Here is a 19,461-nt window from a genome sequence, read left to right as displayed (position 1 = left end):
ACATATACAAATTACGCAAATTTCTATGAAAATATATGTACAAAAATGCACATAAAATAAAGTAAATTTGCAAAAAAATATAAATACAAAACACACACTAAATAATGTAAATGCGTACATAAAATAACCTAAATTTGTATAAAACTATATACAAAAATACACAAAAATAATTTAAATTTGTTTGAAAAGAAATATACAAAATACACATAAAATTATGTAAATTTGTATTGAAATACATATACAAAATACACATCAAATAATGTATTATTTGAATGAAAATATATAAACAAATACACTTAAAATAACGTAAATTTGTATAAAATATATATGCAAGATACACATTAAATAATGTAAATGTGTATAAAAGAATATATAAAAATAACAAATAGAATAATGTTAAATCGTATCAAAATAAATACACAGAATATCAATAAAATAATGTAAATTTGTATGAAAATAAAGTTGCAAAATTCCCAAAAATTATCGCATTTTTTATAAAAATATATTTACCAAAATACACATAAAATATTTAAATTTGTATTGAAATAAATATACAAAATGCATATACAGTAAGGTAAATTTGTATAGAAAGAGATATTCAAAAATACATATTAAACAATGTAAAATTGTTTCAAAAAATATATACGAATACACCTAAAATAAAATAGATTTCTATAGAAATATATATACAAAATACATATGAAATTATGTAAATACGTATAAAAATATATATACAAAATACATATCAAATAATGTAAATTCGTGCCAAAATAAATAAACAAAATATCATGAAAAGAATGTGTATTTGTATGAAAATTGATAATAGATAATAAATTTGTATAAAATATATATGCAAGATACACATTAAATAATGTAAATATGTAAAAAAATTATATACAAAAAACAAATAGAATAATGTAACGTCGTATCAAAATAAATACACCGAATATTAATAAAATAATGTAAATTTGTATGAAAATAAAGATGCAAAATTCCCATAAAATAGCGCATTTGTTATATAAATATATATACCAATATACACATAAAATATTTAAATTTGTATTGAAATAAATATACAAAATGCACATACAATAAGGTAAATTTGTATTGAAAGAGATATGCAAAAATACATATAAAACAATGTAAATTTGTTTCAAAATATATATACGAATACAAATAAAAAAAACGTAGATTTCTACAAAAATATATATACAAAATACACATAAAATTAAGTAAATACGTATAAAAAAATGTATACAAAATACACATAAAATAATGTAAATTCGAATTAAAATAAATAAACAAAATACCAATAAAAGAATGTGTATTTGGATAAATATAAATATACAAAATACACATACAAAATAAACATAAAATAAGGTAGATTTGTAATAAAATATATGAACAAAATACACATAAAATAATGTAAATTTATATGAAAATATATACAAATACACATAAAATACTATGAATTTGTATAAAAATATATATACAAAGTACTTATAAAATAATGTAAACTCGTATCAATATAAATCAACAAAACACCAATAAAATAATATATATTTGAATGAAAATAAATTTACAAAATACCCATAACATAACTAAAATTTGTATTAAAATATATACAAAAATACATAGAAATAATTTGAGTTTGTATGAAAAAAGATATACAAAATACACATAAAACTAGGTAAATTTTTTTTGAAATGTATATATTAAATAGCCATAAAATATTGTAAATTTGTGTCAAAATATATAAACAAATACACATAAAATAACGTAAATTTGTATGAAAAATATATACAAAATACACATAGAATAATGTCAATTCGTATCAAAATGAATGAGCAGAATATCAATAAAATAATGTAAATTTGTATGAAAATAAAGATGCAAAATACCCAAAAAATAAAGCATATGTTTATAAAAATACAGATACAAAAATACATATCGAATAATTACATTTGTATTAAAATTAATATACAAAATGCGTATATAATAATGTAAATTTATATTGAAAAAATATGCAACATACACGTTTACTCATACAAATTTATATTATTTTATTGGTAATTTGTTTATTTATTTTGATACGAATTACATGATTATATGTGTATTTTGTACATATTTTTTTATACGTATTTACATTATTTAATGTGTATTTTGTTTATATATTTTCATACAAATATACGTTATTATATGTGTATTTGTATAAATATTTTCATACAAATTTACTTTATTTCATGTATTTTGTATATATATTTCAATTCAAACTTAGCTTATTTTGTGTGTATTTTGTATATATTTTCATACAAATTTAATTACTTCTGTGTATTTTTGTATATAGTTTTATATATATTTACGTTATTTTATGTGTATTTTGTATATTTATATTTATACAAATACAAATTCTTTTATTGGTATTTTGTTTATTTATTTTGATACGAATTTACATTATTTTATGTGTATTTTGTATACATTTTTTTATACGTATTTACTTCATTTTATGTGTATTTTGTATATATATTTTTATAGAAATCTACGTTATTTTATGTGTATTCGTATATATATTTTGAAACAAATTTACATTGTTTTATATGTATTTTGCATATCTATTGCAATACAAATTTACCTTATTGTATGTGTTTTTTGTATATTTATTTTAATACAAATTTAATTTTTTGATGTGTATTTTGGTATATATATTTTTATGAATAAAAAAATGCGTTATTTTATGGGTATTTTGCTTCTTTTTTTTATATTGATACGATTTTACTTTATTCTATTTGTGTTTTGTACATATTTTTTTATACAAATTTACGTTATTTTAAGTGTATTTGTTTATGTATTTTCATTCAAATTTACATTATTTTATGTGTATTTTGTATATGTATTTCAATACAAATTTACCTAATTTTATGTGTATTTTGTATATTTATTTTCATACAAATTTAAAATATTTTGTGTATTTTTGTATATAGTTTGATACAAATTTAGGTTATTTTATGTGTATTTTGTATATCTATTTTCATACAAATACACATTCTTTTATTGATATTTTGTTTATTTATTTTGACGCGAATTTACATTATTTAATGTGTATTTTGTATATATATTTTTATACGTATTTACATCATTTCATGTGTAATTTGTATAGTTTTAAACAAATTTATATTATTTAATGTGTATTTTGTATATATATATATATATATATATATATATATAAATATATATATATATATATATATATATATATATATATATATATATATATATATATATATATATATATATATATATATATATATATATATATATATATATATATATATATATATATATATATATATATATATATATATATATATATATATATATATGTTTATAGAAATCTACCTTATTTCATGTGTATTCGTATATATATTTTGAAACAAATTTACATTGTTTATATGTATTTTGGATATCTATTTTTGTGTATTCTGTATTTATTTTTGTTATACATATAATAATATAAAATCGTATCAAAATATGTACACAGATTATCAATAAAATAATTTAAATTTGTATGAAAATAAAGATGCAAAATACCCATAAGATAAAGCATAATTTAAAAAAAAAATACATATACAAAAATACACATAGAATAATTAAATTTGTATTAAAATTAATATACAAAATGCACACATACAATAAGGTAAATTTGTATTGAAAAAAAACGCAAGATACAAATAAAACTGTGTAAATTTGTTTCAAAATATATACGAATACACATAAAATAACGTAGATTTCTATAGAAATATATATACAAAATACACATGAAATTATGTAAATACGTATAAAAATATATATATAAAATACATATTAAGTAATGTAAATTCGTGTCAAAATAAATAAACAAAATATCATGAAAAGAATGTGTATTTGTATTAAAATAAATAATAGATAATAAATTTGTATGAAATATATATGCAAGATACACATTAAATAATGTAAATATGTATAAAAAATATATATACAAAAAACAAATAGAATAATGTAAAATCGTATCAAAATAAATACACCGAATATTAATAAAATAATGTAAATTTGTATGAAAACAAAGATGCAAAATTCCCATCAATTAGCGCATTTCTTATAAAAATATATATACCAAAATACACATGAAATATTTAAATTTGTATTGAAATAAATATGCAAAATGCACATACAATAAGGTAAACTTCTATTGAAAGAGATATGCAAAAATACATATAAAACAATGTAAATTTGTTTCAAAATATATATACGAATACACATAAAATAACGTAGATTTCTATAAAAATATATATACAAAATACACATAAAATTAGGTAAATGCGTATAAAAAAATGTAAACAAAATACACATAAAATAATATAAATTCGAAACAAAATAAATAAACAAAATACCAATAAAAGAATATGTATTTGTTCTGTGTATTTTTGTATATAGTTTTATACAAATTTACGATATTTTATGTGTATTTTGTATATTTATATTTATACAAATACACATTCTTTTACTGATATTTTGTTTATTTATTTTGATACGATTTTTATGTGTATTTTGTATTCATTTTTTTTATACGTATTTACTTCATTTTATGTGTATTTTGTATATATTTTTATAGAAATCAACGTTATTTTATGTGTATTCGTATATATATTTTGAAACAAATTTACATTGTTTTATATGTATTTTGCATATCTATTTCAATACAAATTTACCTTACAGTATGTGCATTTTTTATATTTATTTTAATACAAATTTTAATATTTTATGTGTAATTTGGTATATATTTTTATAAAAAATGCGTTATTTTATGGCTATTTTGCATCTTTATTTTCATACAAATTTACATTATTTAATTAATATTCTGTGTATTTATTTTGATACGATTTTACATTATTCTATTTGTGTTTTGTATATATTTTTTTATACATATTTACATTATTTAATTAGTATTTTGTATATATATTTGATAAAAATTTACGTTATTTTAAGTGTATATGTTTATATATTTTCATTCAAATTTAAATTATTTTTGTGTATTTTTGTATATAGTTTTATACAAACTTAGGTTATTTTATGAGTATTTTGTATATCTATTTTCATACAAATAGACTTCCTTTATTGATATTTTGTTTATTTCTTTTGACGAGAATTTAAATTATTTAATGTGTATTTTAAATATATATTTTTATACGTATTTACATCATTTCATGTGTATTTTGTATATATATTTCTATAGAAATCAACGTTATATTATGTGTATTCGTATATAGATTTTTAAACAAATTTACACTTTTATGTGTATTTTGCATATTTTTTCAATACAAATTTACCTTATTGTATATGCATTTTTTATATTAATTTTAATAGAAATTTAATTATTCTATGTGTATTTTTGTATATGTATTTTTATAAAAATATGCTTTATTTTATGGGTATTTTGCATTTTTATTTTCATACAAATTTACGTTATTTTATTGATATTCTGCTCATTCATTTTGATACGATTTGACATTATTCTATGTGTATTTTGTATATATTTTTCATACAAATTTACGTTATTTTATGTGTATTTGTTTATATATTTTGACACAAATTTACAATATTTTATGGGTATTTTGTATATATATTTCAAAAGAAATTTACCTAGTTTTATGTGTATTTTGAATATCTATTTTCATACAAACTCAAATTATTTATATGTATTTTTTAATATATTTCAATTCAAATTTTAGTTAGGTTATGTGTATTTTGTAAATCTATTTTCATTCAAATATATATTATTTTATTGGTATTTTGTTGATTTATATTGATACGAATTTACATTATGTTATATGTACTTTTCATATAAATTTTTATACGCATTTACATTATTTAATATCTATTTTGAATATATAATTTTATACAAATTCATGGTTTTTTATGTGTATTTGTATATATATTTTCATATAAATTTACATTATTTTATGTGTATTTTGTACATATATTTCATTACAAATTTACCTTATTTTATGTTTATTTTGTATGTGTATTTTGTACATTTATATTTATACACGTTTACTCATACAAATTTATATTATTTTATTGGTATTTTGTTTATTCATTTTGATACGAATTACATGATTATATGTGTATTTTATACACATGTAACATATAAAACTATGTAAATTTGTTTCAAAATATATGTACGAATACACATAAATAACGTAGATTTCTATAAAAATATATATACAAAACACACATAAAATTAAGTAAATACGTATAAAAAAATGTAAACAAAATACACATAAAATAATGTAAATTCGATTCAAAATAAATAAACAAAATACCAATAAAAAAATGTGTATTTGTATAAATATAAATGGACAAAATACACATACAAAATAAACATAAAATAAGGTAAATTTGTAATGAAATATATGTACAAAATACACATAAAATAATGTAAATTTATATGAAAATATATATACAAATACACATAAAATACCATGAATTTGTATAAAATTTTATATTCAAAATAAATATTAAATAATGTAAATGCGTATAAAAATATATATACAAAGTACATATAAAATAATGTAAATTCGTATTAATATAAATCAACAAAATACTAATAAAATAATATATGTTTCAAAAAAAATAGATTTACAAAATACACATAACCTAACTAATATTTGTATTGAAATATATACAAAAATACATAAAAATAGTTTGAGTTTGTATGAAAATAGATATTCAAAATACACATAAAACTAGGTAAATTTCTTTTAAAATATATATACAAAATACACATAAAATGTTGTAAATTAGTGTCAAAATATATAAACAAATACACATAAAATAACGTAACTTTGTATGAAAAATATATACAAAATACATATAGAATAATGTCAAATCGTATCAAAATTAATGAGCAAAATATCAATAAAATAACGTAAATTTGTATGAAAATAAAGATACAAAATACCCATAAAATAAAGCATATTTTTAAAAAAATACATATAGAAAAATACACATAGAATAATTAAATTTGTATTAAAATTAATATACAAAATGCATATACAATAAATTTAAATTTGATTATATTAAATGAAATAAATATACAAAATAAACATAAAATAAGGTAAATTTGTAATAAAATATATGTAAGAATAAACATAAAATAATATAAATTTGTATGAAAATATATATACAAATGCACATAAAATAACATGAATTTGTTTAAAATTTGTTTCAAAATATATACGAATACACACAATAAAATAACGTATATTTTTATTAAAATGTATATATAAAATAAACATAAATTAATTTAAATACGTAGAAAAATATATATTTTTATACTCATTTACATTATCTAAACTGTGTTTTGTATATATATTTTTATGCAAATTTATTTTATGTTCTTTTTTGTACATATATTTTTATAGAAATTTGCGTAATTTTATGTATATAGTTTTATATAAATTTACGTTATTTTTTGTGCATTTTGTATATTTATATTTATACAAATACACATTCTTTTATTGGTATATTGTTTATTTACATTTATACGAATTTACATTATTTTATGTGTATTTTGTATACATTATTTATACGTATTTACTTAATTTTATGTGTATTTTGTATATGTATTTTTATAGAAATCTACGTTATTTTATGTGTATTCGTATATATATTTTGAAACAATTTTAAACTATTTTATATGTGTTTTGCATATCTATTTCAATACAAATTTACCTTATTGTATGTGCATTTTGTATATTTATTTTAATACAAATTGAAATATTTTATGTGTATTTTGGTATCAATAATTTTATAAAAAAACGTAAATTTGTATAAAAAAAATATGTACAAAACACAAATAGAATAATGTAAAATCGTATCAAAATAAATACAGAGAATATTAATAAAATAATGTAAATTTGTATGAAAATAAAGAAGCAAAATACCCATAAAATTTTTTTTTATTTATAAAAAATATATATACCAAAATACACATAAAAAAAATAAATTTGTATTAAAATAAATATACAAAAAACACATACAATAAGGTAAATTTGTATTGAAATAGATATGCAAAATACATATAAAACAATGTAAATTTGTTTCAAAATATATATACGAATACACGTAAAATAACGTAGATTTCTATAAAAATATATATGCAAAATACACATAAAATGAAGTAAATACGTATAAAAAAATGTATACAAAATACACATAAAATAATGTAAATTCGTATCAAAATAAATAAACAAAATACCAATAAAAGAATGTGTATTTGAATAAATATAAATATACAAAATACACATAAAATAACGTAAATTTATATAAAACTATATACAAAAATACACAGAAGTAATTAAATTTGTATGAAAATATATACAAAATACACACAAAATAAGCTAAATTTGAATTGAAATATATATACAAAATACACATATTTTGCATATATATTTTCAAAAATTTAAATTATTTTTGTGTATTTTTGTATATATTTATTTTTGTTAACATAGAATAATGTAAAATCGTATCAAAATAAGTACACAGAATATCAATAAAATAATTTAAATTTGTATGAAAATAAAGATGCGAAATACCCATAAGATAAAGCATTTTTTTTTAAATACATATACAAAAATACACATAGAATAATTAAATTTCTATTAAAATTAATATACAAAATGCACACATACAATAAGGTAAATTTGTATTGAAAAAAAAACGCAAAATACAAATAAAACAGTGTAAATTTGTTTCAAAATATATATACGAATACATATAAAATAACGTAGATTTCTATAGAAATATATACAAAATACACATGAAATTATGTAAATACGTATAAAAATATATATACAAAATACAAATTAAGTAATGTAAATTCGTGTCAAAATAAATAAACAAAATATCATGAAAAGAATGTGTATTTGTATGAAAATAGATAATAGATAATAAATTTGTATGAAATATATATGCAAGATACACATTAAATAATGTAAATATATATAAAAAATATATATATACAAAAAACAAATAGAATAATGTAAAATCGTATCAAAATAAATACACCGAATATTAATAAAATAATGTAAATTTGTATGAAAATAAAGATGCAAAATTCCCATCAAATAGCGCATTTCTTATAAAAATATATATACAAAAATACACATAAAATATTTAAATTTGTATTGAAATAAATATACAAAATGCACATACAATAAGGATATATACAAAATACACATGAAATGATGTAAATACGTATAAAATATATATATACAAAATACACATTAAATACTGTAAATTCGCGTCAAAATCACTAAACAAAATATCAATAAAAGAATGTGTATTTGTATGAAAATAGATATACAAAATACACGTAAAATAACCTAAATTTGTATCAAACTATATACAAAAATACACAAAAATATTTTAAATTTGTATGAAAATAAATATACAAAATACACATAAAATTAGGTAAATTTGTATTGAAATACATATACAAAATACACATAAAATAATGTAAGTTTGAATTAAAAGACATAACCAAATAGACTTAAAATAACGTAAATTTGTATAAAAAAATATATACAAAACACAAATAGAATAATGTAAAATCGTATCAAATAAATACACAGAATATTAATAAAATAATGTAAATTTGTATGAAAATAAAGAGACAAAATAACCATAAAATAACGCATTTTTTTTATAAAAATATATATACCAAAATACACATAAAAAAAAAAATTGTATTAAAAAAAATATATAAAAAAAACATACAATAAGGTAAATTTGTATTGAAATAGATATGCAAAATACATATAAAACAACGAAAATATGTTTCAAAATATATATACGAATACACATAAAATAACGTAGATTTCTATAAAAATATAAATACAAAATACACATAAAATGAAGTAAATACGTATAAAAAAATGTATACAAAATACACATAAAATAATGTAAATTCGTATCAAAATAAATAAAAAAATACCAATAAAAGAATGTGTATTTGTATAAATATAAATAAAGAAAATACACATAAAATAACGTAAATTTATATAAAACTATATACAAAAATACACAGAAGTATTTTAATTTGAATGAAAATAGATATACAAAATAAGGTAAATTCGTGTCAAATTCAATAAACAAAATTCAGATAAAAGAACGTATATTTGTAGAAAAAATAAATATACAAAATACACATAAAATAACGAAAATTTGTATGAAAATATATTAAAAAATAAACAGAAATAATTTCAATTTGTATGAAAATAAATATACAAAATACACATGTATTTTGTATATCTATTTTCACACAAATTTCATTACTTTTGTGTATTTTTGCATATAGTTTTATATAAATTTACGTTATTTTATTTATATTTTGTATATTTATATATATATATATACAATACACATTCTTTTATTAGTATTTTGTTTATTTATTTTGATACGAGTTTACATTATTTTATGTGTATTTTGTATACCTTTTTTTATACGTATTTACTTCATTTTATGTGTATTTTGTATATTTATTTTCATGGAAATCAATGCTATTTTATGTGTGTTCGTATATATATTTTGAAAAAAATTTACATTGTTTTATATGTATTTTGCATATCTATTTCAATACAAATTTACCTTATTGTATGTGCATTTTGTATATTTATTTTAATACAAATTCAAATATTTTATGTGTGTCTTGGTATATATATTTAAAAAAAAAAAGCGTTATTTTATGGGTATTTTGCATCTTAATTTTCATACAAATTTACATTATTTTATTAATATTCTGTGTATTTATTTTGATACGATTTTATATTATTCTATTTGTGTTTTGTATATATTTTTTTATACATATTTACATTATTTAATGTGTATTTTGTATATATATTTTATACAAATTTACGTTATTTTAAGTGTATTTGTTTATATATTTTCATTCAAATTTACATTATTTTATGTGTATTTTGTAAATGTATTTCAATACAAATTTACCTAATTTTATGTGTATTTTGTATATTTATTTTCATACAAATTAAAACTATTTTTGTGTATTTTTGTATATAGTTTTATACAAATTTAGGTGATTTTATGTGTATATTGTATATCTATTTCCATACAAATACACATTCTTTTATTGATATTTTGTTTATTTATTTTGACGCGAATTTACATTATTTAATGTGTATTTTATATATATATTTTTATATGTGTTTACATCATTTGATGTGTATTTTGTATATATACTTCTATAGAAATCTACGTTGATTTATGAGTATTCGTATATAGATTTTGAAATAAATTTACACTGTTTTATGTGTATTTTGCATATTTTTTCAATACAAATTTACCTTATTGTATATGCATTTTGTATATTAATTTTAATAGAAATCTAATTATGCTATGTGTATTTTTGTATATGTATTTTTATAAAAATATGCTTTATTTTATGGGTATTTTGCATTTTATTTTCATACAAATTTATATTATTTTATTTATATATTTTTTTTTAAACAATTTTACATTATTCTATGTGTATTTTGTATATCTATTTTTATACGTATTTACTTAATTTTATGTGTATTTTGTATATATATTTTTATAGAAATCTACGTTATTTTATGTGTATTCGTATATATATTTTGAAACAAATCTACATTGTTTTATATGTATTTTTGCATATCTCTTACAATACAAGTTTACCTTATTGTATGTGCATTTTGTATATATATTTCAATACAAATTTAAATATTTTGTGTATTTTGGTATATATATTTTTATAAGAAATACGCTATTTGATGAGAATATTGCATCTTTATTTTCATACAAATTTACATTATTTTATTAATATTCGGTGTATTTATTTTGTTATGATTTCACGTTATTCTATTTGTTTTTTGTATATTTTTTTTTATACATATTTACATTATTTAATGTGTATCTTGCATTTTCATAAAAATTTATTATCTATTATTTATTTTCATGCAAATACACATTTTTTTCATGATATTTTGGTTATTCATTTTGACACGAATTTACCAAGATATGTATTTTGTATATATATTTTTATACGTATTTACATAATTTCATGTGTATTTTGTATATATATTTCTATAGAAATCTACGTTATTTTATGTGTATTCGTATATATATTTTGAAACAAATTAACTTTGTTTTATATGTATTTTTGAAGATCTCTTTCAATACATATTTACCTTACTGTATATGCTTTTTGTATATTTATTTCAATACAAATTTAAATATTTTATGTGTATTTTGGTATATATATTTTTATAAAAAATGCGCTATTTTATGGGAGTTTTGCATCTTTCTTTTCATACAAATTTACATTATTTTATTGATATTCTGTGTATTTATATTGATAGGATTTTACATTATTCTATTTCTTTTTTGTATATATTTTTTTATACACATTTACACTATTTAATGTGTATTTTGTATATATTTTATACAAATTTACGTTATTTTAAGTGTATTTGTTTATATATTTTCATTCAAATTTACATTATTTTATGTGTATTTTGTATATGTATTTCAATACAAATTTACCTAATTTTATGTGTATTTTGTATATTTCTTTTTATATAAATTTTAAATATTTTTGAGTATTTTTGTATATAGTTTTATACAAATTTAGTCTATTTTATGTACGCATTTACATTATTTAATGTGTGTTTTGTATATATATTTTTATGCAAATTTACTTTATTTTATGTGCATTTTTGTACATATTTTTTTTTAGAAATTTGCGTTATTTTATGTGTATTTGTATATGTTTTCTCATACAATTTTAAATTATTTTATTACTATTTTGTTTATTTATTTTGATACGAATGAAAATAGATATACAAAATATACATAAAATAAACTAAATTTGTATTGAAATATATATACAAAATACATAAAATAATGTAAATTTGAATCAAAATATTTTAACAGATGCACATAAAATAACGTAAATTTGTTTTAAAATATACAAAATACACATTAAATAATGTAAATATGTATAAAAAATATATACAAAACACAAATAGAATAATGTAAAATCGTATCAAAATAAATACACAGAATATTAATAAAACAATGTAAATTTGTATGAAAATAAATATGAAAAATAAACATTAAATAACGCTTTTTTTTTAAATATATATACCAAAATACACATGAAAAAATTTATTTGTATTAAATTAAATATACAAAATACACAAACAATAAGGTAAATCTGTATTGAAATAGATATGCAAAATACATATAAAACAATGTAAATTTGTTTCAAAATATATATAAGAATACACATATAATAACGTAGATTTGTATAAAAATATATATACAAAATACACATAAAATGAAGTAAATACGTATAAGAAAATGTATACAAAATACACATAAAATAATGTAAATTCATATCAAAATAAATAAGCAAAATACCATTAAAAGAATGTGTATTTGTATAAATATAAATATACAAAATACTCATAAAATAACGTAAATTTGTATAAAACTATAATTATACAAAAATGCACAGAAGTAATTAAATTCGTATGAAAATAGATATACAAAATACAGATAAAATGAGCTAAATTTGAATAGAAATGTATATACAAAATACATAAAATAATGTAAATTTGTATCAAAATATTTATAAAAATACATATAATAACGTAAATTTGTTTAAAAATATATAAACAAAATACACATTAAGTAATGTAAATACGTATAAAAAATATGTACAAAATACACATATATTCATGTAATTCGTATCAAACTAAATAAACAAAATATCAATAAAATAATGTAAATTTCTATGAGAAAACATATACAAATACATATAAAATAATGCTAATTTCCATAAAAATATATGTCCAAAAATGAACGTAAATAAAGTAACTTTGGATAAAAATATATATACAAAACACATATTAAATAATGTAAATGCGTACATAAAAAAACCTAAATTTGTATAAAACTATATACAAAAATACACAAAAATAATTTAAATTTGTATGAAAAGAAATATACAAAATACACATAAAATTAGGTTAATTTGTATTGAAATACATATACAAAATATACATAAAATAATGTAAATTTGAAAGAAAATATATAAACAAATACACATATAATAACGTAAATTTGTATGAAATATATATTCAAAATACACATTAAATAATGTAAATATGTATAAAAAAAAATATATACAAAACACAAATAGAATAATGTAGAATCGTATCAAAATATATACACAGAATATTAATAAAATAATGTAAATTTATATGAAAATTAGGATCCAAAATACCTTTAAAATAAAGCATTTTTTTTTAAATTATTGATACCAAAATACACATAAAATATTTGAATTTGTATTAAAATAAATATACAAAATGCACATACAATAAGGTAAATTTGTATTGAAATAGATATGCAAAATACATATAAAATAATGTAAATTTGTTTCAAAATATATATACGAATACACATAAAATAACGTAGATTTCTATAAAAATACATATACAAAATACATGTAATATTAAGTAAATACGTATAAAAAAATGTATACAAAATACACATAAAATAATGTAAATTCGTATAAATGTAAATAAACAATATACCAATAAAAGAATGTGTATTTGTATAAATATAAATATACAAAATGCACATAAAATAACGTAAATTTATATAAAACTATATACATAAAATAACGCAAATTTCTATAAAAATATATGTACAAAAATGAACATAAAATAAATTTGCATAAAAATATATATACAAAACACAGTTTAGATAATGTAAATAAGTACAAAAATATGTATACAAAATACCTATGAAATAATCTAAATTCGTATCGAATTAAATTAACAAAATACCAATAAAATTATGTAATTTTGGATGAAAATATTTATACAAAATACACATAAAATAACCTAAATACAAATTGAATGAAATAAATATACAAAATAAACATAAAATTAGGTAACCTAAATACAAATACAAAAATACACATTAAATAATTTAAAATTGAATGAAATGAATATTCAAAATAAACATAAAATAAGGTAAATTTTTAATAAAATATATGTAAGAATACACATAAAATAATATATATTTGTATGAAAATATATATACAAATAAACATGAAATAACATGAATTTGTATAAAATCTGTTTCAAAATATATACGAATACACACAATAAAATAACGTAAATTTTTATAAAATGTATATATAAAATACACATAAAATAATTTAAATACGTAGAAAAATATATATACAAAATACACATAAAATAATGTAAATTCGTAAAAAATTAAATACACAAAATTCAAATAAAAGAATGTATATTTTTAGGAAAATATATATACAAAAAACAAATAAAATAACTAAAATTTGTATAAAAATATATACAAAAATAACAAAAATAATTTAAATTTGTTTGAAAATAGATATGCAAAGTACACATAAAGTTAGGCAAATTTGTATTGAAATACATATACAAAACTCACATAAAATAATGTAAATTTGTATGAAAATATATAAACAAATACATATAAAATCACGTAAATTTGGATAATATATATACGTATATATATATATATATATATATATATATATATATATATATATATATATATATATATATATATATATATATATATATATATATATATATATATATATATATATATATATATATATATATATATATATATATATATACATTTAATTTTTTAAATTTGTATAAAAATATTTTATATTATATATATTTTTTTATATATGTTTTCATAGAAATTTACATTATTTTATTGCAATTATTTATTTTGATACGAGTTACATGATTATTTGTGTATTTTTGAATTTTTTTTATACGTATTTACATTTTTTAATGTGTATTTTGTTAATATATTTTTATACAAATTTATGTTATTATATCTGTATTTGCATAGGTATTTTGATACAAATTTACATTATTCTATGTATTTTGTATATATATTTCAATTCAAATTTAGCTTATTTTATGTGTATTTTGTATATCTATTTATTTTAATGCAAAATCAAATATTTTATGATTTTCGTATATATACTTTTATAAAAAATCCGTTATTTTATGGTTATTTTGCACCTTAATTTTCATACAAATTTACATTATTTTATTAATATTTTCTGTATTTATTTTGATACGATTTTACATTTTCTACGTATTTAAACTATTTTATGTATATTTTATATATACATTTTCATAAAAATTTACGTTATTTTATTGTGTATTCGTATATATTTTGAAACAAATTTTATACAAATTCATGTTATTTTATGTGTATTTGTATATATATTTTCACACAAATTGATATTATTTTATGTGTATTCTTACATATATTTTATTACAAATTTTCCTTATTTTGTGTTTATTTTGTATATTTATTTAATTCAATTTTAAATTATTTAATGTGTATATTTGTATTTGTATTTAGGTTATTTTATGTGTGTTTTCTATATATATTTTCATCCAAAATTACATTATTTTATTGGTATTTTCTTAATTTAACTCGATACGAATTTAGATTATTTCATAGGTATTTTGTATACATATTTTTATACTCATTTACATTATCTAATGTGTGTTTTGTATATATTTTTTTATGCAAACTAATTTTATGTTTATTTTTGTACATATATTTTTATAGAAACTTAAAACGTTATTTTATGTGTATTTTGTATATGTTTTCTCATACAAATTTACATTATTTAATTAGTTTTTTGTTTATTTATTTTGATACGAATGACTTGATTATTTGTGTATTTTGTAAATATTTTTTTTATACGTATTTACATTACTTAATGTGTATTTTTTTTTTTAAATTTACGTTATTATATGTGTATTTGTTAAAAATATTTTGAAACGAATTTACTTTATTTTATGTATTTTGTATATATATTTCAATTCAAATTTAGCTTATTTTGTGTGTATTTTGTATATCTATTTTCATACAAATTTAATTACTTCTGTGTATTTTTGTATATAGTTTTATACAAATTTACGTATTTAATTAATTTTATTTGTATTTTGTATATATATATTTATAGAAATCTACGTTATTTTATGTGTATTCGTATATATATTTTGAAACAAATTTACATTGTTTTATATGTATTTTGCATATCTATTTCAATACAAATTTACCTTATTGTATGTGCATTTAGTATATTTATTTTAATACAAATTCAAATATTTTATGTGTATTTTGTTATATATAATTTTATAAAAAATGCGTTATTTTATAGGTATTTTGCATCTTAGTTTTCATACAAATGTACATTATTTTATTAATATTCTGTGTATATATTTTGATACGATTTTATATTATACTATTTGTCTTTTGTATATATTTTTTTTATACATATTTTCATTATTTAATGTGTATTTTTATATATATTTTATACAAATTAACGTTATTTTAAGTGTATTTGTTTATATAATTTCATTCAAATTTACATTATTTTAAATGTATTTTGTATATGTATTTCAATACAAATTTACTTAGTTTTATGTGTATTTCGTATATTTATTTTCATACAAATTTAAATTATTTTTGTGTTTTTTCTATATACATATAGAGTAAATTTCTATGAAAATATATATTCAAAATACATATAAAATTATGTAAATAAGTATAAAAATATATATATGAAATACACCTGAAAAAATGAAAATTCGTATCAAAATAAATAAACGAAATTTCGATAAAAGAACGTATATCTGTAGGAAAATAAATATACAAAAAACACATAAAATTACGAAAATTTGAATAAAAATATATACAAAAAAAAAAATAGATTTCAATTTGTATGAAAATATATATACAAAATACACATATAATTAGTTAAATTTGTATTTAAATACATGTACAAAATACAAATCAAATAATGTAAATTTGTATGAAATGAAAACAAATTCACATAAAATAACGTACATTTGTATAAAATAGATATACAAAATATACATAGAATAATGTAAAACCGTATCAAAATAAATACAGAATATCAATAAAATAATGTAATTTTGTATGAAAATAAAGATGCAAAATACCCATAAAATAAAACATATTTTTTTTTAAAATACATATACAAAAATACACAGAATAATTAAATTTGTATTAAAATTAATATACAAAATGCACGTACAATAAGGTAAATTTGTATTGAAAAAATATACAAAATGCACATAAAAGTGTAAATTTGTTTAAAAATCTATATACGAATACACATAAAATAACATAGATTTCTATAGAGATATATATACAAAATTCACATGAAATGACGTAAATACGTATAAAAATATATATATACAAAATACACATTAAATACTTTAAATTCTCGTCAAAATAAATAAACAAAATATCAATAAAAGAATGTGTATTTGTATGAAAATAGATATACAAAATACTCATAAAATAACCTAAGATTGTATAAAACTATATACGAAAATACACAAAAATAATTTAAATTTGTATGAAAATAAATATACAAAATACACATAAAATTAGGTAAATTTGTATTGAAATACATATACAAAATACACATAATATAATGGAAATTTGAATGAAAATATATAAACATAAACACTTGAAATAACGTAAATTTGTATCAAATATATATAAAAAATACACATTAAATAATGTAAATATGTATAAAAAAATATATACAAAACACAAATAGAATAATGTAAAATCGTATCAAAAATAAATACACAGAATATTAATAAAATAATGTACATTTGTATGAAAACTAAGATGCAAAATACCTATAAAATAACGCATTTTTTTATAAAATTATATATACCAAAATACACATAAAATATTTGAATTTGTATTAAAATAAATATACAAAATGCACATACAATAAGGTAAATTTGTATTGAAATTGATATGCAAAATACATATAAAACAATGTAAATTTGTTTCAAAATATATATACGAATACACATAAAATAACGTAGATTTCTATAAATATATATATACAAAATGCAAATAAAATTAAGTAAATACGAATCAAATAACATAAAATAACGCTTTTTTAGAAAAAAATATATATACCAAAATACACATAAAATATTAAAATTTGTATTAAAATAAATATAAAAAATGCACATTCTATAAGGTAAATTTGTATTGAAATAGATATGCAAAATACATATAAAACAATGTAAATTTGTTTCAAAATATATATAGGAATACACATAAAATAACGTAGATTTCTATAAAATATATACAAATACACATAAAATGAAGTAAATACGTATAAAAAATGAATACAAAATAATACAAAATCGTATCAAAATAAATAAACAAAATACCAGTAAAGAATGTATTTGTATAAATATAAATATACAAAATACATAT

This window comes from Eriocheir sinensis, unplaced genomic scaffold, assembly GCF_024679095.1.
Source record: "Eriocheir sinensis breed Jianghai 21 unplaced genomic scaffold, ASM2467909v1 Scaffold268, whole genome shotgun sequence".
NCBI lineage: Eukaryota > Metazoa > Arthropoda > Malacostraca > Decapoda > Varunidae > Eriocheir > Eriocheir sinensis.
This window is presented reverse-complemented; position numbering follows the sequence as displayed.